General features: G+C 47.4%; 1 pseudogene; it reads left to right on the top strand.

Moving 5' to 3' along the window:
* Window positions 1-19,407: 19,407 nt before the first annotated feature.
* LOC103304746 (TAF5-like RNA polymerase II p300/CBP-associated factor-associated factor 65 kDa subunit 5L) lies at window positions 19,408-22,988 on the top strand (annotated as a pseudogene).
* The last annotated feature ends 276 nt before the right edge of the window (window positions 22,989-23,264 follow it).

Below are 23,264 nucleotides of genomic sequence, written 5' to 3'. Positions count from 1 at the left end.
CTTCTTTCTTTGGCTTCTGTGTGCTCTCTTCCTATGGCACACTCCTCAAGGGCAGAGACAATGGGCACTCCCGCCATACAACCCAAGCAGCCCACACAACAAAGAGGAGATGTCTGTGTATTAATTATGTCCCAACTGAGTTTAATGCAATGTTATGTCCATTAGATTAGTTTGGTGGACCTCTTGGTTTGAAAGGGTTTGTGTCTTCCTGAAAATGAGATTGTGGAAAAATTAAAAATCATAATTCAAAAGGCAGTGTGTCTCCTAGCAGTCTATCTACAGGTGATTCACCATAGCATCCCTGGTGAATGTGGGCAGAGTAGACACAATATGAGCCAATAGAGTTGGGGCTGGCCTCCAAATGCATTAGAATCCCACAGCCAAGAGGGATTTAAAGAGCCCCTTGGCTTCTGAGAGATATCAACAAGACAATGGTGAACAGTATGATCCTTGGAGTCAAGATGGCCCTAGGTTCAAATCCCAGCTGGACCTCTAGTGTGGGAGCTTGAGCAAGTATCTTGAGCTCTTTAAGCCTCAGTTTCATAATCTGCAAAATGGGGATAATAACACATTCCTCATAGGATTGTTGTGAGGATGCACTGCAATTGTGAATGGAAAGTATATAACAGAATACCTGGAACACAGTAAGCACATGATTATGTTCACTATTTTTGTGGTTAGAATTGTGGATAAATATCTCCAAGAATGGAGTCTCCCTTGGGAATGTAACCAAAATCCCAGCAAAGTAGAACAAGCTTGATAACCTCTGTTTAAGTGAGCAGAAAGCACAGTGACTTACATAGGGTCTCAGCTGAACACACAGAAGAATCAGTTGCAGTTCATCTTTAACTCATTCACATGCTGAAATGTTTAACCTAAGTAGGAAATATTTTTGTATGTTAAGTTTTCTTAGCATTTTTTTCCTTGAGAATTTTTTTTAAAGCAGTTTAGAATAGTATGTTCTTAGAGTTAGAAAGGAATGTTCACAGAAGTCATACAGCCGGATCTTTTCCAATTTGGGAAATCTTTTTTACAAGCATCTCCCCAGACCCGCCCTTGGTAAATAGTGAATCAAGTTCTGCTCTAGTAATTGCAGCTACAGGGAATTTGTGGCTATGGAAGATGGCTCTTGAAAGTTACTGCAGTCCTCCTCATAGTCAGCTCTTTCTCCTTAAAACCATCAGCATCAACATCAAAAGTCTGTACTTGGTGGACAAGACTCTAGGTCCCATGAGAACTGAGCCCACATTGCTGGTTCATTGCCACATCTACAGTGTCTTGGAACCTAAGAGACAGCAAGAGATATTTTTTGAAGGATGGATGGATGGATGGATGGATGGATGGATGGATGGATGAATGGATGGATGGATGAGTGGATAAGTGAATGGGATGCCTTCTTTGGGTGCTATAGAATAGGTTATATATATATATATATATATATATATATATATATATATATATATATATATATATATATATATATATATATATATATATATTCCCCCATCATCCTGAGTTGAAGGCATGCAATAATGCACTTCATATCTAAATTGAAGATTTGGGGAGATTTTATGTTGAGATAATTATAGAACTGTAACTGTCCTAAGACCTATAAACTATCCTAGGCTTGAATGTCAGGAGTGAAACTCTGCTTTAAAGTGAATTACCCACTGATTACAGGAGTATGAGTAGCAGTCAGATGAAAAACAGTCTCATTCATTTTCAAATATTAACACTAACAAGTATATGAGAGATAATTACTAAGAATTGCATTCATTTCCAATGTTGTCTTCTTTTCTTTCATCTTTAACAATATATAACCTATCATGTATTTTGAACTTAATATAATGTCTAAGACCTTAATAGAAAATCTGAATTGATCACAAGGACAAACTTTGAACAGAATCTCTTTATAGTTTCCCAAAATGTACATTTACTCATTAATAGCATGGCCTCTTTCTCAAATTAAGTCATTAAACTTATTAACTGTTATATTTGAGAAGAACCAAATTGTTAATAGTGCTCATATAAAAAAGCACATTCACTTTTATTAATAACTAGAGGCCTGGTGCATGGATTCGTGCACTAGTGGGGTCCCTCAGCCTAGCCTGCAGACATCCCCGGAGGGGTTCCAGATTGCGAAAGGACATAGGCCAAGCGGAGGAACCCCACAGGTGCACTTTTGGGGCCAGGGAGGGACCACAGGAGGGCTCCAGGGCGTGTCCGGGCTGTCTCACCCAGTTCTGATCGGCCGGACCCCAGCAGCAACCTAACCTGCCGGTTGGAGCGTCTGCCCCCTGGTGGTCAGTGTGTGTCATAGCGACTGGTCCAAAGGTCAAATGGTGGAACAGTCAAACGGTCGCTTAGAGGTCAGGATTCAGAGAAAAGTGAGAAATGCAAGTGTTACTATCCTGCAGAGCAAGGGGACTGACTGAAGTCCATTCTCTGTTCCAGGGACAATCATGATTCCTGGTTAACCAAATATGATAATTAGCAGGGTTTCCATAGAGCTCATTCAAGAATTACCAGTGTCCAGAATGCTTAATAATCAAACGCTGTGAAACATAATCCCACATTTTTTTCTCTTGCTCACAAATTGCTTTATTACCTTATGGAGTCATGGTTATTATGAACGGGAATGTGCCGCTTATAGAGTTCTAGTTAATAGAATACCCCTGCAGTTTGGTTTGGCCCAAGATAGCTCAGGGAATCATGTGTGTGCTACTTAAAACAACCCACCAGTGCCCACTACCTGCCCTAGCCCAGTCTTCCTTTTCAAAGTCAATAGAGACCAATAAAACATGACAAAACAGCAGCACTAAAGCATGTTTCAGGGTGCTGGGGCATTGTTCCTGTTTAATCAGCAGAAAGACCTATCCAAGTTTGCAGCAGGACACACGAGCACTGTCTTCTCTCTGTGTGCCCCGCCAATGAGTGGCAGCCAGGAACTTTGCCAGGATTCCCACCTGCAGGCCAGACAGGCACAGCCTGAGACTCAGGACAGATGCCAGTGACATCGCCAAAGAGTATCTTTGTTTTCACCACATGAAATGCACGATTTACCAATGCTCTGATTTCTAGGGATTTCCATTGCTTTTCCAGGTAAATTAATAAATAGCATGAGAACGATCTAGAAGCAGAGGCCTCAGAGCTGAAGTGGCCTGACCTCTGGGAGAGAATTCTGTCTGATGGTGAGTGTGGATTCACTTTTACAGTTATTCTGTCATTTGATTCTCATAGAAACCACATACAATCGCTAGGCCTCCATTTATAATCCCCACTGACAAATGAGACAAGAGGTTACTGATTTGGCAAGACTCAGCACCCCTAATGGGCCAGTGGAGGAGCCAGCATTCAAGTTTCAGATTCTCTGACCCCAAGTCCTATGTTCTTTCCACAATTCCTTAGCCCCACTCTAAGCCACTGAGTAGTTCCATAAATATATATACACCTTGCCTTCTCAGAGATACTGGTAACCTATTACTCTCTCAGACCCACCAAACCCTTTGGATGTCATCCTAAACTTAACCCTCGTTTAATTTGCAGGCAATTAAACCATCAATATCACAAAGATGGTTTTGCAGTTTGAGAATTTTATGTATATTAACTTTACAAAGTCAGGACCTATCAGATGCAGTGTTACATTTAAAAAGTTCAGGTCAGCAAATGTATGAAAAAGGAAGGCCCTCTCCATGCTGGCCTGCAAATGAGTTAAAAGGCTGGTCTGCAGCAAGACCCAGGAAAATACCATTTCTTCTATCACTTTCTTCTCACTCTGCGCCCAATCCAGGGACCCTCTCCTCAAGCTCTGCACCTTCGTCAGGACATTCCTGACCTACAGCAGCCCCCAGGGTTCCCCTCTGCCTCCCACCCAGTCAGCATTCCCATAGAACCACCTCACCGCTGTCCTGCATGAAAGACCGCTTTCTGGGAGCGGGAGGCCTGGAGGAACGAAGCCAGCAGTGACAGGGTTCTCTTCCAGGGTGGTGCGAGAGGAGCACTCACATCAGTCCCTTTTGCCCCATCACCGACAAGGACCTAGGGAATGCCTGGCAATGAGGCACAATTGGAGGCTTTGTGGTCTGTGGCGCTTTGTGCCCACGTTCATTTCAAGAGGAAAAGGCTCTCGGGGGCAGGGGAGCGGAGTGCTCCCAGCCCACTGCCCTTCCCCTGTGGCCAGGAGGGCAGTGCAGCGCCACCTCTTACATTCCAGTGACACCAAGCACGTTCATTCATGTCTGAGCCCAGCTCCCTCATCTGTGAGTGGGGATCATAATAGCACTTAATTCCCAAGGTTGTTGAAAGGGTTAAATGTGATCATGAATGTAGAGCGCTTGGCAGTCTGGGAACACCATCAGCTTCACTCCTTTTATTCCGGCGAGGTACATTCCAGCAGCATCTAGGAAAGCTCCTCCTGTGTGTGGATGGGCAGGAATAGGCTAGGCCTGTGGTCGGCAAACCACGGCTCGCAAGCCACATGCAGCTCTTTGGCCCCTTGAGTGTGGCTCTCCCACAAAATACCACGTGCGGGCACGCACGTACAGTGCAATTGAAACTTCGTGGCCCATGCGCAGAAGTCGGTTTTTGGCCTGGGCGGGTCTATTTTGAAGAAGTGGTGTTAGAACACTCAAGGGGCCAAAGAGCCGCATGTGGCTCGCGAGCCGCGGTTTGCCGACCACTGGACTAGGCTCAGGTGGAGAAAAACTCTCTCAAGCCAATTCATTCTGCTACCTTAATGTGCCGCGTTAAAAGAACGATTGGTTGCTTGACCCATCCCTGGGTCACACTACAGTATGGACCTCTCCATTCACCCCCGCAGACAGTCAGCATTTCACAGGAGCATGATCCTGTAAGTGCACATGATCCCCTCAGTAAAGGACAATTTGATGAGTGTTTTGTTCATTCATTTCTTTTCTCACTAAAATAAAAGGCAAGCATTGGAGTTAGGCTATAATTCATTATATATATATCCTAAATCCATTTTTAGTTCATTTTTTACAGTTGTAGATTCTAAGAAGCAGCTTGGGTAGTAAAAGTTTTATGGACAAATGAAATCTGTCCTCATCTGTGTTCTGTGCTGGTGGCTGGGGCCCTGCAGTGGAATTCTGGGTGCCTGTGCCCCTCCAGAGAACTTTGGCCAAGCAAGTCAGGAATCTGCTGCTGCCTCCTGACCTGGCCTTCGTGACATGAAGGGTTTTGGAGTGGAGGCATCCCGAGGCAAGTCAGAGGCACATTCCAACCAGCGTTCTGAGAGAACCGGCAGGGGCAGGGCAGTGCAGAAAGATGATACAAATCATGTCTCTCACAGGGGAGAGTTGTGGACAGCCACAGAACTGTGCCTAAGAGGAAGGAGTGGCGAGAGAGACAAGGAAAGGGCTATGTCCCAGAGCCAGCGGCCCAGGAAGGGCACCTGTCTGCTGGAAAAGCCCAGCCCGCACAGGTCAAGAGCAGGATGTGTGGGATACTCAGCTGGCTTCTGACTCAGCAGCAGGCCAGGCCTCCATCCAGCTACAAATGCCTAAGGGAGAAGAGGAACCACTGCATTGGATTATAGAGTGAAAAAGAAATCGCTATTGATTACGGAGGGAGATAAGGAAGCAATCTGAATAAGCAGTAAATAAATAGAAGTCCAGCTGTCCTCCAAGAAGGTGGAAACGATCAACTCTCTCAAATGCTTATTATTTCCTCAACCTTCTTGCAGGCTCTCGCTGACATTAATACCACAAGCTGTCTGCTGGGTTTTAGGAGTGGGGGATGGGAGGCATTCTTACCTTTCCTCTGTGTTTCTCCGATTGAAAGCATAGTTCTAATGCATCCAAATGTCACTCGGGCTTGTGACGTGCAGTTGTGGAAATGGATTTTAGGCCCTGTACCAGATGTATTGACCATTTGACCCCCTGGCCCCCATCTATCACTGTTACTTGTGACTCTCCCCATGAATTGGTTGACTTTATAAATATTTGAAGCCCCATCACCCTGCACACCAGCTCTGCAGCTTTCCCAGTCCTCTCTACTCTAGCACTGATCAACATTTCTGAACCAAGAAGTTAAGGAAAAATAGCCTCTGGGATGTCTGTAGTTTTTCTACTCAACTTCATCACAGCCTGTTTTCTTTCAGATCTAGCATGGTTTCTTTCCCCCCAACTTCTGTGGATCCGTAGATCCAAGCTAATTTCTGTGCAGTTTAGCTGTGACTTTACCAAACTGGCTCTTTATGGTAGATGAACCTTATGAAGCAAGAGTAAAGTTGCTGGGACCACATTTCAATGCAATGTGAGTTGTGCTAACTCCCTACTCACACCATTGTCAATTTATCCAAACAGCTTTCTCACAGACTAAACAGTGAGAGACTTCTTGCACACTGTTTATGCCACACTACCCAACTCCAGCCAGGGCACCAAGAAGGAGCTGGCCTGCATCCTATTTGTGCAAGCAGAGATGCCACTCTCTCCCTGCTTTGTGGAGCAGGTCTCCTGGTGGGCCAGCTGCAGCCTGGAGCCAGCCAACCTCAGTGAGCCCAATAGTAGCACCATCCAGGCCAAGGAGTGGGCCTCCAGCAGAGGTCAGGTAAGAGAAAGCTGTCCACCTCAAGGAGGCTAATGTCAGGTGGCTGTAAAAACAGAATACCACCTATTACTTGTCAGAAGCTATGTGGATGGGTACTTGGGCTGCCTTCAGTTGCAGCAGAAGTTTATCCTCTTCAGAGACCCTACCCTGACTTAAAAATTCCTGTCTCAGCTCATGCTGCCATGGGGCCAAGGTCACGGTTAGCTGCTCTCAACCCATGGACAAATGTCCTCTAAGCAGTTGGTGCAGCCATGAAGAGTCTGGAGTCTGGGGCCAAGCCTGAAGTCCTGGGGTTCAAATCCAAGGTTTCTATCTTGAGCAACTGGGTGGATGATGGCTTTGCCACTGATGATACATGGCTTTGGACAACCTCTCCAAGCCTTGGTGCCTGCATTTGTAAAATTGGGAATAACAATAGAATTGATGGAGAAGTTGGTGAGGGTTAGTTAAAGCATTTAGAATAGAGCCTAGCACAAAGTATGCATTTATTAAATAAACTAGAGGCCCAGTGCACGAATTCATGCACCCATGGGGTCCCTCGGTCTGGCCTGCGGGGATCGGGTCAAAACTGGCTCTCCAACATCTCCTGAGGGTTCCCAGATTGCAAGAGGGCACAGGCCAGGCTGAGGGACCCCACCAGTGTATGCTTGGGGCCAGGGAGGGACTGTAGGAGGGCTCCAGGGCCTGTCTGGCCCATCTCGCCCAATCCTGATTGGGGCAATCAGAGCCGGCCAGCTGGGGAGGGACTGCGGGAGGTTGGTCAGCTGGGGAGGAATTGCAGGAGGGCTCCAGGGTGTGTCCGGCCCATCTAGCCCAGTTCCAATCGGCCAGACCTCAGCAGCAAGCTAACCTACCAGTTGGAGCGTCTGCCCCCTGGTGGTCAGTGCACATCATAGCGACTGGTCCAATGGTTGAACAAAGGGTTGGACACTTAGCATATTAGGATTTATTATATAGGATAAAGGACTGGGCAAAAATCATCCCCTGATGGGTGATCAGCCTGCTCCTTTCTGGAGAGGTTTAAATTTGAGGATCGTTTCCTGGAAGTCATTGTCTAAGCAAAAGCTCTACCAGGCTGAGGCCCAGCTGTTGGAGAGATGGGGGTGGGCTGGGTTGGGGTAACATTGAGCAGCATCTCCCAGCACAGCACTCAGTCCCTCCCATGGGGGCTTCCTGAGCAGTGCATGCCTAACACTTCCTGGGAAACGGCCCCAGATGGAGCACCCCAACCTGTTCAGAAAGAAATTAAATATTGGTCTCCAGCTATAGCTAGTTATAAACACAATTGTGCAGCTAATAGGCACTAATAAGCATGCTACAAACCCAACTTCAGCGATGCCTCAGCACCCTCCAGCATGTACGCTGGTGTCAGCCAAACAGGCGCTCACTCTCCTGCTTGCAGGTGAGGGCCCAAGGGGCTCGACGTGGGGCCAAAGCAGTGCAGCATTTGCTCAGCTGGCGCCTGTAAGCACGTCTTTCCAAAGTGCTTGGTGGCAGAGATCGCCCTCCACAGACACTCAGCTCCTGCCTTTCACCTGTGCGCAGGTCCTCGTCCTCCAGGTCCCCATGATGTACCAAATGACTAGGGTGAGTTCCTTCCCGGCCAGCCAGGTGTCTAAAGTGAGGAACCTGGGAGCAATGCAGCCTGGAGAGGAGGCCAGGTGTCTGCTCTGAAAGGGGGTGGGGGCTGAGTTCCTCTGAGGTTCCCTCTGCTGTGTGGTGTGTGGAGTGAGGAAAGATCAGGGTGCCAGGAGACTCAGCTAGGACAGTGAAGGAGCAGATGGGGAAGAGGAACCCATTTCATGCTTGATATTTCCCTCTGCAATTTGTAAATGGACGAGTTAGTGTGAAACCAGAAAATGTTTGGACCAAACCCCTCCCCTGGAAGGTATTCCCTTAAAATGAATATTGCTTCACTGCTTGGTGAGGAGAAAGGATGGAAGATTGAGGGTCATGTCTAAAAGGCTCTCAAGAGCATGCCCGCACTGAACGCCGTGGTCCTGAAATACCACCATTCGGCCTGCCCACCCTGCCTAATGTCTACTCCTGTCAGCAAGTGCTGGGCAGCCCCCATCCTGGCACACTGGTGTGTGGTGTGGACACTTCCGTGAGGCCCTAGGAGGCAAAGGAGAAATGGACCACACCACTCTGCCCCACACACCTCCTTGACCAGTCATTGCCTTTGCCCACAAGCTCCCAGCTGTCTAACCTGAGACTTACTTCTTTATGTCACAGGGTACAAATTATCTGCCCCCAGGTCAAATCCTGCCTGTTGGATTGTTGTGTTAGGCCTATGCAGTGTTTTAAAAATTAGAAAACTTCATATGACATCTGGGGTTACAGCTCTCATTCAAAGAAAGAGAGATCTGGCACAAAGAGCCTAGGTCCCCACATGGCCATAATAAGCCAATATTGTAATGGCTGCCCCTTTAAAACGGGGTCTATAGTTTTTTCACACATCATAGTCCCCACCATGTCCAACCACTGCAGGCCCTGTGATGTAAGCCTTGGGAGGGTATCTTAGAGATTCTAGGTTTTAGGATCAGAAAACGTAACCATAGCCCCCAATAGTCTCTGGCCTCAAACTGCTTCCTGAGAGTGAGGTGGACACCCTGTTAATAAAATGCATTGTTTCCACTTCTGTGAGTTGGCCCTTCCCAGGGGCTGGCTACTGGGACAGATCTAATCCCCCATCCACTGAACTTCCAGGCCAGCTCAGGACCCCGTGGGCCATCAGGTAGGAGTGCTGGAGCTGCCTTACCTGGGAAGTGCAGGGAGTCTACTCCTGGTGCTGCCATGTGACACAGACACCCCACTGACCCACACTGAGGCACACCTCACAGCCAGCATTATCCACGTCCGGACCACCAGTCTGAGGAGAGACAGGAGGGAAGTGTGCCTGCCCAGGTAAGCAGCTGTGCCGCTGTTGTAGGGGGCTCTGCAGCTTGACCCAATTGGTCAGGCTTGGGTTAGAGAACCCAGGTGGTCTCACTCGAGGGTCTATCCTAAAATATTTGGCCAACTTGTCTAATGTACCCCTAGAGGTTAGGCCAAGGGGGAGTCCCCCTAGAGTTTGGGTCCATTTCAGAGTCATTGCTGACTAGCTCATAACACAGGCTGAAAGGAACTACTTTCCTGGGGTCTTCTCAAGAAAAGCTGCCATACCTTCATAGAGCCAGACTGGAGCCCCCAGACCCTCACTCCAGCTTCACGCCACATTTGGTTTTCTGGGCAGGGAAAGAAGGTCAGTGCAATTACATTGGAAGAATGTACCCCAAATCTTATCACATCCTAAGAGTATACAGCTGTCATTTTTCCAAAACAAAAGAGATAAGATAGCTTACGTAATTGAAATACAGATATAATTCTAATTGGAAGGCAAATTAAGGCATAAAAATTTAAGACTAAGGTTTCTTTCTTTCATCTCTAAGTAAATCGAGGTGAGCCTTTCTTTAAGAAAACCATATAGGTAAAAAAGCAAATTGTTAAAAAGTTAAATGATAGTGCTAGATTTTGCTTTTCTAAAGCAAAACCTATTTGTAAAACTTATTACTTTGCAAAAGATCCTTCATTCAGCACCTTTAAATGATTAAACTTCTCCATTATATTTGAAATCAGAGTACATTTATAATTAATTTGTAATCAGCATTAAGTGAAGCCTGTTGTCTGAGGGCTCATTTTCAGCACGTGGATTCTTCATGCTCCTTCCCACTGGCCACTTTGGCCTCCTCTACGGACCAGGCACTCAGCCACGCTGAGCCAGAGGTCTTGGCCGTGCTCCCTCGAGGAGTTAAAAATAAGTAAAAAAAAAAAAAAAAGTCCAGGCACTGGCATAAAAACACCCAAAGAGAGACCCAGTAAGTTAAGGACCAAGGTCTAAAGTGGTACCTGGCATAGCAAGGGCAGAAGAGCTACCATACCTTCACTGGGCCAGACTGAAGACTTAAAATAAAGCCTATCTCTCCAAACCAAATATTTGGATCCCAAATCAAAACACAAAGACTGGGTATTTCCACATATCTCTCTGGCATACAGCAAAAGCAACGCTAATTTTTTTTTGTTATATTTGATAAAAGCTCAGTAAGGAAGAGGAGCTTTCAATGTTAAAAGTAGAAAGAAGAAATTTTCCAAAATGGTTGTGGAATAAATGGAAGCTACACTGACAGTCTCTCAGGACCAATCTGTAAATACAACTAAAATACAGGAAAACCATCCTGAAAAATCAACTGAAGACCAGCTGGAGAAAATCCTGATAACCAAGGATGGAAAGTGGAGACTGCATAAAGACTGGTAGGAAGTACAGAGGTGCAAAGGGGCTAGCCAGGCTCCCACAGACAGCAGCTGAAGTTCTGGAAGGATATCTCTGCTGTGGGGGGTTCCCACTGAGAACAGTGAGGTCTAAACCCCACGCTGGGCTTCCCAGTGAGAGCGCCAGAACTGAGAATGCTGCCCATATAACATCTGGCTGTGAAAAGCAACAGGGTTGCTTTCTGCCAGCGAGAGATGTCTGGAAATGCAGGCACCCTCATAAAGGGCCAACACACAAAATTTTGTGTGCAGCCACTCACCTTGGTCTCTGGCAGAGGGAGGGCAGAGTGGACTGGAGATGTGTTGAGCAGAAGCCAGGAGTGGGGGCTCTGGGGTTGGAGCTCAGAGGGCAGCCACCCCGGTATCATGTGCTGAGTCAGTCCCTCATGCTGTGGGGGAAATCTTTCTCCAGTGAACCTTTGCTATCCAGGCAGTTTTTGCATCAGGAGAAGGCAATTGCCCCACCCTGTTGGAAGACCTCTCACCTAAGCCTGTGGTCAATAGCCTGAGGCAAATCAAGACTGAGTGTCAATGGGACTGCAGGGAGAGGTGGGTCTCTGGAGGCTTCGAGTCTTTGCCTGATCTAATCCGGGGCCTGGGACAAGGAAAAGCAAACCCTGGTTGCTGTCTTGGTCCTTTCCAAAGGCACCCAGCCCAAGCAGAGGGAGCCACAAGCTGTGGATTGCTGATAGCTTCAAAGAAGATGCTCAAGGTGAGTCAAAAACAGCATTGTCCTCTACTAGAGATTGGGAGTCATATCAGACCAACCTAATACATAGACACAAACCCAAACAGGCAGCCAAAATGAAGAGACAAAAAAAAAAAAAAAAAAAAAAGCCCCAAATGAAAGAACTAGAAAATTCTCCAGAAGAAGAGCTAAATGAAAGAGATAAGAAGTTTATCAGATATAGAGTTCAGAATAATGATGGCAAAAATACTCAACAGCATGAGAAAAGATATAGTAACTATGAAGAATGACATAGCACTAATAAAGAACACAGTGAAAGGAATACACAGCAGATTAGAGGACGCCAAGGATCAAATCGTGAATTAGAATACAAGGTAGAAAAAAATCACTCAATCAGAGAACCAAAAAGAAAAAAAACAATTATAAAAATGGAGGACAGCTTAAGGGAGCTGTGGGGCAACATGAAACTTAACAATATTTGTATAATAGGGGTGGAAGTGGAAGAAAGTCAACAAGGGATAGAGAACGTGTTTGAAGAAATAATGGTGAAAGAAAAAGTCACACAAGTCCAGGAGGCACAGAGAGTCCCAAGCAAGAAGAACCCAAATAGGCCCATACCCAGACACATCATAATTTAATTGCCAAAAATTAAAGACAAAGAGAGAGTCTTAAGGGCACCTAGAGAAAAGCAATTTGTTACCTACAAAGGAGCTTCCATAAGGCTGTCAGCTGGTTTCTCATCAGAAACTCTATGGGCCAGAAGGGAATGGCATGAAGTAGTCAAGGTAATGAAAATCAAGGATCTGAAACTAAGTTTACTATATCTAGCAAGGCTATCTTTCAAAATAGATGGTGAAATAAAGAGCTTCCCAGACAGAAAAAAAAAAAAAGGCTAAAGGAGCTTATCACTGCCAAAACAGTACTGAAAGAAATGCTAAAGGGACTACTGTAATGAGAAGAAATAGAAAGAGAGAGAGAGAAACATAAACATACAGAATTAAAATGGCAAGAAATAAGTACCTACCAATAATAACCTTAAATGTAAATGGATTAAATGCTCCAATAAAAAGGCATAGGGTAGCTGAATGGGTACAAAAACATGACCTAATTATATGCTGTCTACAAGAGACCCACCTCAGAACAAAAGACTCACATGGGATGAAAGTGAAGGGATGGAATAATTTTTCCATACAAATGGAAACCAAAATAAAGCTGGGATAGCAATACTCATATCTGTCAAAATAGTCTTTAAAATGAAGGCCATCACAAGAGACCATAAAGGTCACTACATACCGTAATAGTAAAGGGATTGATCCAACAAGAGGCTATAACCCTGGTAAACATATATGCACCCAACATAGGAGCACCTAAATATAATAATTAAAAAAAAAACTTCTAGAGGACTTTAAGGGAGAGATCGACAACAATACAGTCATAGAAGGGGACTTTAACACCCTGCTGACTTCACTGGATAGATCTTCCAGACAAAAAAATTAACAAGGAAACAGAGACTCTAAGAGATGCACTGAATCAGATGGATTTAATTGACATTTATAGAACATTTCAACCCAAAGCTGCAGAATATACATTCTTCTCAAGTGCACATGGGCTATTCTCAAAGATAGACCACAAAGCTAGACTCTACAAGGTTAAGAAGATTCAAATCATATCAAGCATCTTCACAGATCACAATGGAATGAAATTAGAAATCAACTACAAAATAACAAACACTCAGAAACATTCAAATACATGGAGGCTAAATAGCATGTTATTAAACAATGAATGGGTTACAGAGAGATCAAAAAAGAAATAAAATACTTCCTGGAAACAAATAAAAATGAACATACAACAACCCAAAATCTCTGGGACACAGCAAAAGCAGTCCTGAAAGGGAAGTTAATAGCACTACAGGCCTACCTCAAAAAACAAGAAAAAGTGCCCTAGCTGGTTTGGCTCAGTGGATAGAGCGTCGACCTGCAGACTGAAGGGTCCCATGTTAATTCTGGTCAAGGGCACATGCCCAGGTTGTGGGCTCGATCCCTAGGCGGGGACGTGCAGGAGGCAGCAGATCAATGATTCTCTCTCATCATTGATGTTTTTGTATCTCTCTCTCTCCCTCTCCCTTCCTCTCTGAAATCAATAAAAATACATTTAAAAAAAAGAAAATTTAATAATAAATTATTTAACCCTACAACTTAAATAATTAGAAAGAGATCAACAAGAAAATCCCTGAGAAAGTAGAGGGAAGGGAGTAATAAAGGTTAAAACAGAAATAAAAAAACATAGAGGCTAAAAAATATATACAAAAATAAATGAAACCAAGAGCTGGTTCTTTGAAAAGATAAAAAAGATTGATAAACCATTAGCCAGACTCATCAAGAAACAAAGAGAGAGGACCCAAATAATTAAAATCAGAAACAAAAGCAGAGAAGTAACAACTGACACCACAGAAATACAAAGGATTATGAGAAAATACTATGAACAACTATATGCCAACAAGCAGGACAATGTGGATGAAATGGATAATTCCTAAAAAAATACAATCTCCCAAAACAAAATCAAGGAGAATGAGAAAACTTGAATAGGCCAATAACTACTGATGAAATAGAAGCAGTAATCAAAAAACTCCCAGCAAACAAAAGCCCTGGCCCAGAAGGCTTCACAGGAGAGTTTTACTAAACCTTCAACTAGCAACTAATACCTATCCTCCTCAAACTATTGCAAAAAATACCAGAGAAAGAAACACTTCCAAACTCTTTTTATGAGGCCAGTATTATCCTAATTCCAAAACTAGATAAAGATACTCCAAAGAAAGAGAATTATAGGCCAATATCCTGATGAACACAGATGCTAAAATCCTCAACAAAATATTAGCCAATCGCATCCAGCAATATATTAAAAATATTATACACCATGACCAAGTGGGATTTATTCCAGGGATGCCAGGCTGGTACAATATTTGCAAATCAATAAATGTGATACATCACATAAACAAAACGAAGGATAAATATCACATGATTATATCAATAGATGCAGAAAAAGCATTTGACAAAATCCAACACCCTTTTTGATAAAAACTCTGAGCAAAGTGTGAATAGAGGGAGCATATCTCAACATCATCCTATCTAATAAAGAGGAAATATGCTAATTGACCATCATGCCCTCACAAGATGGCAGTGCCCACAGCCAATAAAGAGGGAATATGCTAATTGACTGCCATGCCCTCACAAGATGGCGGCGCCCACAGCCACAAGATGGTGGCTCCCAGTCCCCTCAGCCCCACCTCATCCAGCCGGAGTCCGGCAGCCAAAGGAGGGGCCTGTGGGCAGCGGCCACAGAGCCGGCCTGAGCGCACAGGAGGCTTGGGTCGCCCAGGATGGCTGCTGAGGGCGGGGCCTGCAAACGGCCCTCAGCCCCTCACCCACGCTGGCCATGCCACCATCAGGGTGAGGGTCCCTGCTGGGGGGGCATTGCCAGCCTGAAAATGTCCCTCAGCCCCTTACCCAGGCTGGTCAGGCACCCCAGTGGGGACCCCCACCCCAATGGGGGCATGGCCGGCCTGCAAACCACCACAGGCCCCTCTCCAGGCCACCCCCACCCTGATCCAGGACACCCTTCAGGGCAAACCAGCTGGACCCCACCCGTGCACTGGGCCTCTATCTATACTAATAAAAGGGTAATATGCTAATTAGACTGGGAGACCTTCCAGGAGACCTTCCAGACATTCTTCTGGACAAAGCCATGGTGGCGGGGCCAAGGTAGAGGCGGTTAGAGGCCAAGAGGGGAGGGCAGTTGTGGGTGATCAGGCCAGGATGGGACGGCAGTTGTGGGTGATCAGGCTGGTGGGAGGGGGGCATTGAGGGTGATCAGGCCAGGGGGGGGGCAGTTGGGGGTGAGCAGGCTGACAGGGGGGCAGTTGGGGGTGAGCAGGCCAGCAGGGGGGGCAGTTGGGGGAGAGCAGGCTGGCAGGGGGGGCAGTTGGGGGTGATCAGGCCGGTGGAGGGGGGCAGTTGGGGGCGAGCAGATTGGCAGGCAGAGTGGTTAGGGAGTGGTTAGGGGCAATCAGGCAGGCAGGCAGGTGAGCGGTTAGGAGCCAGCAGTCCCAGATTGTGAGAGGGATCGGGCCTAAACCAGCAGTCAGACATCCCCTGAGGGGTCCCAGATTGGAGAGGGTGCAGGCCGGGCTGAGGGACACACCCCCATGCACGAATTTCGTGCACTGGGCCACTAGTGTCAAATATATAATTGTTACATGAATAAAGCACTTACTTATTAGCTCAACATAGTAGGAAGCTAAGCATGAACATTGTTTTTCTAATATTAGAAGTGATATATGTATTTTTAAGATTCACTAGATCTCATCGATCCAGAATGAGTTTTGCCCTTCCTTCAAGGAGCTGCTGATCATCATGGTATATGGTTGGTGTTTCTTACTAAGGAAGTTTTCTTTTTCTTAATTGAGATATAATTTACATGTCATACAATTTATTCTTTTAAAATGTACAATTCAGAGGTTTTTAGCATATTCTCAAAGTTGTACAACCATCACCACTATCTAATTCCAAAACATTTTCATCACCTCAAGAAGAAACTCCAAACCCAATAGCAGTCACTTGCATTTCCCCTCTTTCATAGCCCTAGGCAACAACTAATCTACTTTCTGTCTCTATGAATTTGTCTATTCTGGACATTTCATAGAAATTAAATCATATAATATGTGGCCTTTTGTGTCTGGCTTCTTTCACTTAACATATAGATGACATGGTCTATCCGCTTTCACCACTCTTATTCAACATAGTACTGGAAGTCCTAGCCACAGTGATCAGGTTTTTCAAGGTTTATCTTTATTGTAGCACTAGAGGCCTGGTGCACAAAATTTGTGCACGGGGGGGTGGGGGTGTCCCTCAGCCCAGCCTACACCCTCTCCAATCTGGGACCCCTCAAGGGATGTCCAACTGCCCATGTAGGCCCGATTCAGATATGATCGGGCCTACATGGGCAGTTGTACATCCCTCTCACAATCCAGGACTGCTGGCTCCCAACTGCTCGCCTGCCTGCCTTCCTGATTGCCCCTAACCGCTTCTACCTGCCAGCATGATCACCCCCTAACCACTCCCCTGCCAGCCTGATTGATGCCTAACTGCTCCCCTGCCAGCCTGTTTGCCCCTAACTACCTTCCCCTGCAGGCCTGGTCACCCCTAACTGCCCTCCCCTGCAGGCCTGGTCACCCCTAACTGCCCTTCCATGCAGGCCCAGTTGCCCCCAACTTTCATTCTTTGCCGGCCTGGTCACCCCTAACTGCCCTCCCCTGCAGGCTTGATCACCCCCAACTGCCCTCCCTTGCAGACCTGGTTCCTCCCAACTGCCCTCCCCTGCTGGCCAGCTTGTGTCCACATGGGGGCAGTCATCTTTGACCACATGGGGGCAGCCATCTTGTGTGTTGGAGTGATGGTCAATTTGCATATTATTCTTTTATTAGATAGGATTAGATAGGATAGAGGGCTGGTGCACGGGTGGGGGGCCGCTGGTTTGCCCTGAAGGGTGTCCTGGATCAGGGTGGGGGTTCCCTTGGGGCATGGAGCGGCCTGGACAAGAGGCCAGTGGTGGTTTGCAGGCTGGCCATGCCCCCTGGCAACCCAAGCGGAGGCCCTGGTATCTGGAATTTATTTATCTTCTATAATTGAAACTTTGTAGCCTTAAGCAGAGGCCAAGGCAGACCAGGGAAGGCAGAAAGCTTGGCTTCCTCCATTTCCAGGGAAACCCAAGCCTTCTGCTCTCTCTATGGCTGCAGCCATCTTGGTTGGGTTAATTTGCATACTTGCTCCTGATTGGCTGGTGGGTGTGGCTTGTGGGTGTGGCAGATGTGTGGTCAATTTGCATATTACTCTTTTATTAGATAGGATATATCAGAACTCCATTCTTTTTATGACTGAATTAGAGGCTAGGTGCATGAATTCGTGCATGGGTGGGGTCCCTCGACCTGGCTGGTGATTGGGGCCGATCAGGACTGGCTGGCTGGTGGGGAGGGACACAGAAGGTTGGCTGGCCATGGGAGGTTTGCTGTGGGAGTGCACTGACCAACAGGGGGTAGCTCCTGCATTGAGTGTCTGCTCCCTGGTGGTCAGTGTGTTACAGAAGTCTGGAGAAAAACCAAGCAATGCTTAGAGAGATGGAGTTCCACTTTATTATTATTACACCAGCGGGCTCAGAGGGAAAAAAAAAGTCTTTCAAATTCTGAGCAAAAACATGGAGGAAGCTTTTCCTATTTATATCTTTCCACCCCCTTTGTCTCCCAAATAAGGGTTTTTCCAGACCTTACGTCAGATGACTAGTCTACAAGGTCAGACAGCCAAGTTTATCTTCCCTATTATTCAAGCAGCTAGAAAGCAAAGTTAATTTACAGAGTAAGGGGCTGTCTAAAAATAATAGAATAAGTGATCACCTAATAGCAGAGAATTTCAAACAGTAGTTTTTACAAAAATAGGGGTTAGCCTTCTCAAGTGCACATGATAGCGACTGGTCAACTGATTGTAATGGTTGGTTAGGCTTTTACATATAGAGATAATATTCCATTATATGGATATACTACATTTTGTTTAGCCTTCCATCAGTTTATAAACATTTAGGTGCCAAGACACTTTTGGCTTGCTTCTACGTTTTGGCTTCTATGTGCACATTTTTTTGTGGACATACACTGAGTGGCCAGATTATTATGATCTCTGAATGCATAATAATCTGGCCACTCAGTGTGTGTGTGTGTGTGTGTGTGTGTGTGTATATATATATGGCCTGGTGCATGAATTCATGCATGGGTGGGGTCCGGCCAGCCTGGCCAGGGGGAGGAGACATGGGCGGTTGGCCGGCCTGCCTGCTGGTCAAACACCTGGTCAAGGGGACAATTTGCATATTAGCCTTTTATTATATAGGATATACACTGAGTGTCCAGATTATTATGTGTTCAGAGATCATAATAATCTGGCCAGTCAGTGCATATTTTCAATTATCTTGGGTATATACCTATGAATGTAATTACAGAATGAAGTGTTAACTCTACATTTTCCATTTTGAGGAACTACCAGACAAGTTCACTAAGGAGCTGCACTATTTTACAGTCACCAGCGAATATGAGGTCCCAGTTTTTCCATACCAATGTTAACACTTGTTATTATCCATCTTTTTTTAAAGTCCCTCTTCAAGTTAAATGGTAGAGTTTGAGTTTGGCATGATAAAAAGTTCTCAAGTGACTAGTGGTGACGGTTGGACAACAATGTGAATGCACTTAATGCCACTGAATTATACACTTAAAATGGTAAATTTTATGTTGTATATATTATACTACATTTTTTAAAAGTTCTTCATGGAGGGAGTTCAGGGGTTATCAGGCACCGCCTTTGCGTTTGATCATTTGCAATGTCAGGCTTTGATAGCTCAAACACGGATTTCTACCAGACAAGTTACAGCATCGATGACCAGTCACAGCCCTCCTGTGATTATGGTGGAAGGGGAGGGCCCTGTAGCAAGCAGTGTGCTGGCTATCACTACTCGCAGCAAGGGACGACGGAAGCAGGAGCGGCCTGGTCCCTGAGGCAGCGGTGCCTGGCGGAGGCGTGGGGGGAGCCGGGGCCGCCTGGATGCTCAAAGAAGAATCTAAGTTGTCAATGCAGTGGGAGACTTCTAATAACCAAGTGGGGCAAATGCATCGTGAAAAGATGGGTCACTATTGGGAAGTTGATAAATATGTTTTATTGCATCACTGAGTCGCAGCCAGATCAGACCCAGTGCCCCTCTGTTTAAACAAAGCTTTTAGACTCTCTTTGGTAATCCAGAAATGAAATGCATAGGTCATGAAACAGGTGCACACGGAGCAGATTCAGATGGCGCTGTCCTGCTACCTCAGACGCCGGCAGTACGAGGACACCGACGGTCCCCTGAAGCAAGGCCTGCGCCTGTCCCAGACCCCAAGGAGATGGCAGCCAACCTCACAGTCCAATCAGAGTCTGGCTGTGCCAACATCGTGTCCGCAGCCCCGTGCCAGGCAGAGCCTCAGCAGTATGAAGTGCAGTTTAGGCGGCTGCGGAATTTCCTCACCGATTCGGATTCCCAGCATAGCCGCGAAGTGATGCCTCTCCTGTATCCTCTCTTTGTCTACCTCCACCTCCACCTGAGCACAGCGGAGAGCTTCTACGGCCACTTCCACAGCATGTCCTGCAGAGCCCAGCCAGAAGGACGTCGTGGAGCAGCTGCAGGCCACGCAGACCATCCAGGACATCCTGTCCAACCTCAAGTTGCACGCCTTCCTGGACAACAAGTACGTGGTCCGCCTCCAAGAAGACAGCTCCCACTACCTGATCCGCTACCTCCAAAGCGACAACACCGCCCTGTGCAGGGCCCTCACCTGGACGTGCAGCACTCCAAGAGGACAGACTACCAGCTACGCCAGCGGCAGCTCCTCGCGGAGCCAGGGCAGTGGCTGGGTCGATCCTGCAGAACGAGGCCGCCCTGGAGGTCCTGCAGGAGAGCATTCGGCGCGTCAGGGCCCGCCGTCCCTCACCACCATCTGCTTCTACATCACGGAGCAGCCTCTGAACACCACCGAGATCTCCCCCGACAGCAAGCTGCTCACGCCGGGTTTGACAACTCCTATATCAAACTCTCTAGAGTCTATGATCCAAAAATTTGAAATCCAAGCCCCATCAAGTGGACTTGTCTGCATCCGCCTGGCTTGCGACTTTGTGGAAGAGGAGGAGGAGGAGGAGGAGGCAGCGGCCTCGGGCACCGAGATGAAGACCCTGTGGGGACACTGAGGGCTGGTGTACAGCAGGTGCTTCCTCGCCGGCAGCTCAGGGCTGCTCTCCTGCCCCGAGGACGTGTCCATCCGGTACTGGGACCTGGGGACCTGCACCAACACTGTGCTGTACCAGGGACACGCCTACCCCACGTGGGACCTGGACATCAGCCCCTACAGCCTGTACTTCACCAGCAGGTCCCACGACCGTGCCGTGTGGCTGTGGTCCTTCCATCAGACGGACCCGCTGAGGATATAGGCAGGCCACCTGGCGGACGTGGACTGTGTCAGATGCCACCCCAATTCCAACTACCTGGCCACGGGCTCCACCGACAAGGCCGTCCTGCTGTGGAGCGCCCAGCGGGGGAACTCGGTGGGGCTGTTCACAGGCCACCAGGGCCCGTGCTCTCTCTCGCCTTCTCTCCCAACAGGAGAGAACCTGGCGTCGGCGGGCGAGGACCAGCTGCTGAAGCTGTGGGGCTTGGCCTCGGGGACCCTCTACAAGGAGCTGCGTGGCCACACGGACAACATCACCAGCCTCATCTTCAGCCCCGACAGCAGCCGGGTGGCCTCAGGTCCATGGACAACTCAGTGCGCATCCGGGACACCCCAACAGCTTCTGCAGCGGGGCGCCGACGGCTCCTCAGCCAGCTCGTGGGCAAGTACACGGGGCAGATGAGCAACGTTCAGGGCCTGCAACCTCCTCCTGGTGACGGGAATCACGCAGGGAAATCAGGAACATTGTTTTTTGTTTGTTTGTTTGTTTTGTGCCGGGGTTCTTGTCCCAGCATTACAAAGGGTTCAGCAATCTGGAGAGAGGAGCTGCTGCATAGATTAAGAAGGAGTCCAAAGATGAAAGATAATTTTGAAAGGCATTGGGGGTCAGAGGAGCTTCAGCTAAAGGAGCTAAAGACTACCCCTTGACTCAGGACCCTGCTTTTATTAACACAATTTGTCCTAAGGCAACGTGGAGACATACACTTCAAAGGGTAGGGTTTCAAAGGGTGGGGTTTACAGAGATTGTCAGGTTGGGGAATAGCTTACAGCTGTTCAGGTGTTTGGCCAACAGGAGGCAATAACATGCAGATTAAGATGCCCTGAGCTGTCTAGCAGCAAGCAATAATATATACAAATCTTTAGGTTTGGGGAAATGTCCTATTCAGGTTTGGGGGAGATGCTTTTTAGCCATCGCAGATGATCCAGTCCTGCTGACATGCTGGAATTGGCTTCCGCAGTTTGGTTTTACCCTCCTTGTGACGGACTGGGCAGCCGTGGAGCGAGGGCTCTGGGCTGCATCTTACCATCGAATCACTGACTGACTGTGAAAGACTCCCCGCCTCTCCCGTGTCCTGTGCGGGCATCCTGAGCGTGTCACCCCTTCATCAGCCCCCCAATGTCGAGGACGCGGGGGGGGGGGGGGGGGGGGTACGGACTGGTGGTGGTGATAAGTGGACTCAAGATCAAGAATTGAGATGCTCTGGAGGTGAGGGGCACATTCTTCCAAAGATGCCCCTGTGTCCTCTGGAGAGCATCCCCTGATGTCTCATTCTCTCCCCGTTTGTGGAACTGCGATGCTGCTGACGGTCTAGGGGCCGCTTTAGTCCCAGGAGGGTCGCAGGCCGCAGCCGCTGGCGGGAATGCAGGGATCATCCTGGGAAAGGCCTCTCCTTTCCCGTGACCCCGCAGAGAGCAGGATTTGTATTATTGTTATTATAATTACAGTAATTATTATTATTATGGAGAAGGGGAAACCTAGCACTGGCAGAGGCGCCTCTCCGCTCTCCACCTTCAGGTCTGGCTCCTGCCACTGGCATTTTGGGGTTCAGGGAATTCAGGGGCTCTGAAAGCGCAGTGTCTTGTGGGAACGGGAGAATTTCTGGGCGACAGGTGGGTCACCCCCCGCCCACCCCCCCCTTCCCCCGACGTGCTCCTGGAAGTGGGTGCATCCGGTGGAGAAAGCCTCGGGCTCGTGCAGGGATGGGGAAAGCAGACCTCGTGGCTCACTTCCGTGCACAAGCCTCCCGCCCCCGCCCCGCAATGTCGGAAAGAAATGAAAACAGTGTGAGGTGACCAGTCCCGAGGCAGCTTCCCCCGCGGGCATTTGGTCAGAGGGTGGCTTTTCGGCCTTTTGCTCCTGGAGGTCACTGCTCCCGCCTCCTGCATCGCAAAGGCAGCTTGACGAACACTTGGTGAGACAAACTGTAGGTGCGAATGCACGCATCCAAAAACCCCGAGGACAGAGCGAGGTCTGATTTGTGGAAAAGGGATTAAATCTTTCTGGGGGGGGGGGTTCTGAAGAGAGTTATTTTGTATTTTGTTTTCTATTAAAATGTATTTCGTTTCCCCCCAAAAAAGTGTTGGCATCTCATTGAAGCTGTGAGGAGAGGCGGGTGTGGCCTCTCTGCAGGGGGAGCCAGCGCCATAGGCCGGACCAGCCCCTACCAGGTGCACCGTGATCCGCTGTGTGCTGCTCAGCTTGCTTTGAATCACGCTTCCTTGGCATTCACGTGGATTATCGATAGCATTTAATTCTGTTTATACATCCCAGATTGCCATTCGCTGCCCGGAGACATCTATGTTGCCATCCAGAGTTATTTGGTGAAATCCTACTTCCAGTTTTCTCTAAAGACCCCGTTATGAAATCGCTAGGGGGTGTTATTAAATGAACTCAAACTATTTATTGAACCATTCCAGGTAATGGACTCGTTCAAAGATGTAAATGATGCCAGAATTGTTACACTGTATTTCGATGCATAATTTTCTGGCAAGGACACGAGAATTACCAGGAGGTTGTATAGGGAGACTAGAATTCTGGGCCAAAAAACTTTTTTTACTTGAGCCTAAGGTGCTAATAGGACGTTTCTTATAGATAAAAATATATATTTGAGACATTGCAAGAAGAATCCTTTAGCAACT

This window comes from Eptesicus fuscus, chromosome 8, assembly GCF_027574615.1.
Source record: "Eptesicus fuscus isolate TK198812 chromosome 8, DD_ASM_mEF_20220401, whole genome shotgun sequence".
NCBI classification, from domain to species: Eukaryota; Metazoa; Chordata; class Mammalia; order Chiroptera; family Vespertilionidae; genus Eptesicus; species Eptesicus fuscus.
The sequence above is the reverse complement of the archived record's forward strand: the minus strand, read 5'-3'. Positions and strand labels throughout refer to the sequence as shown.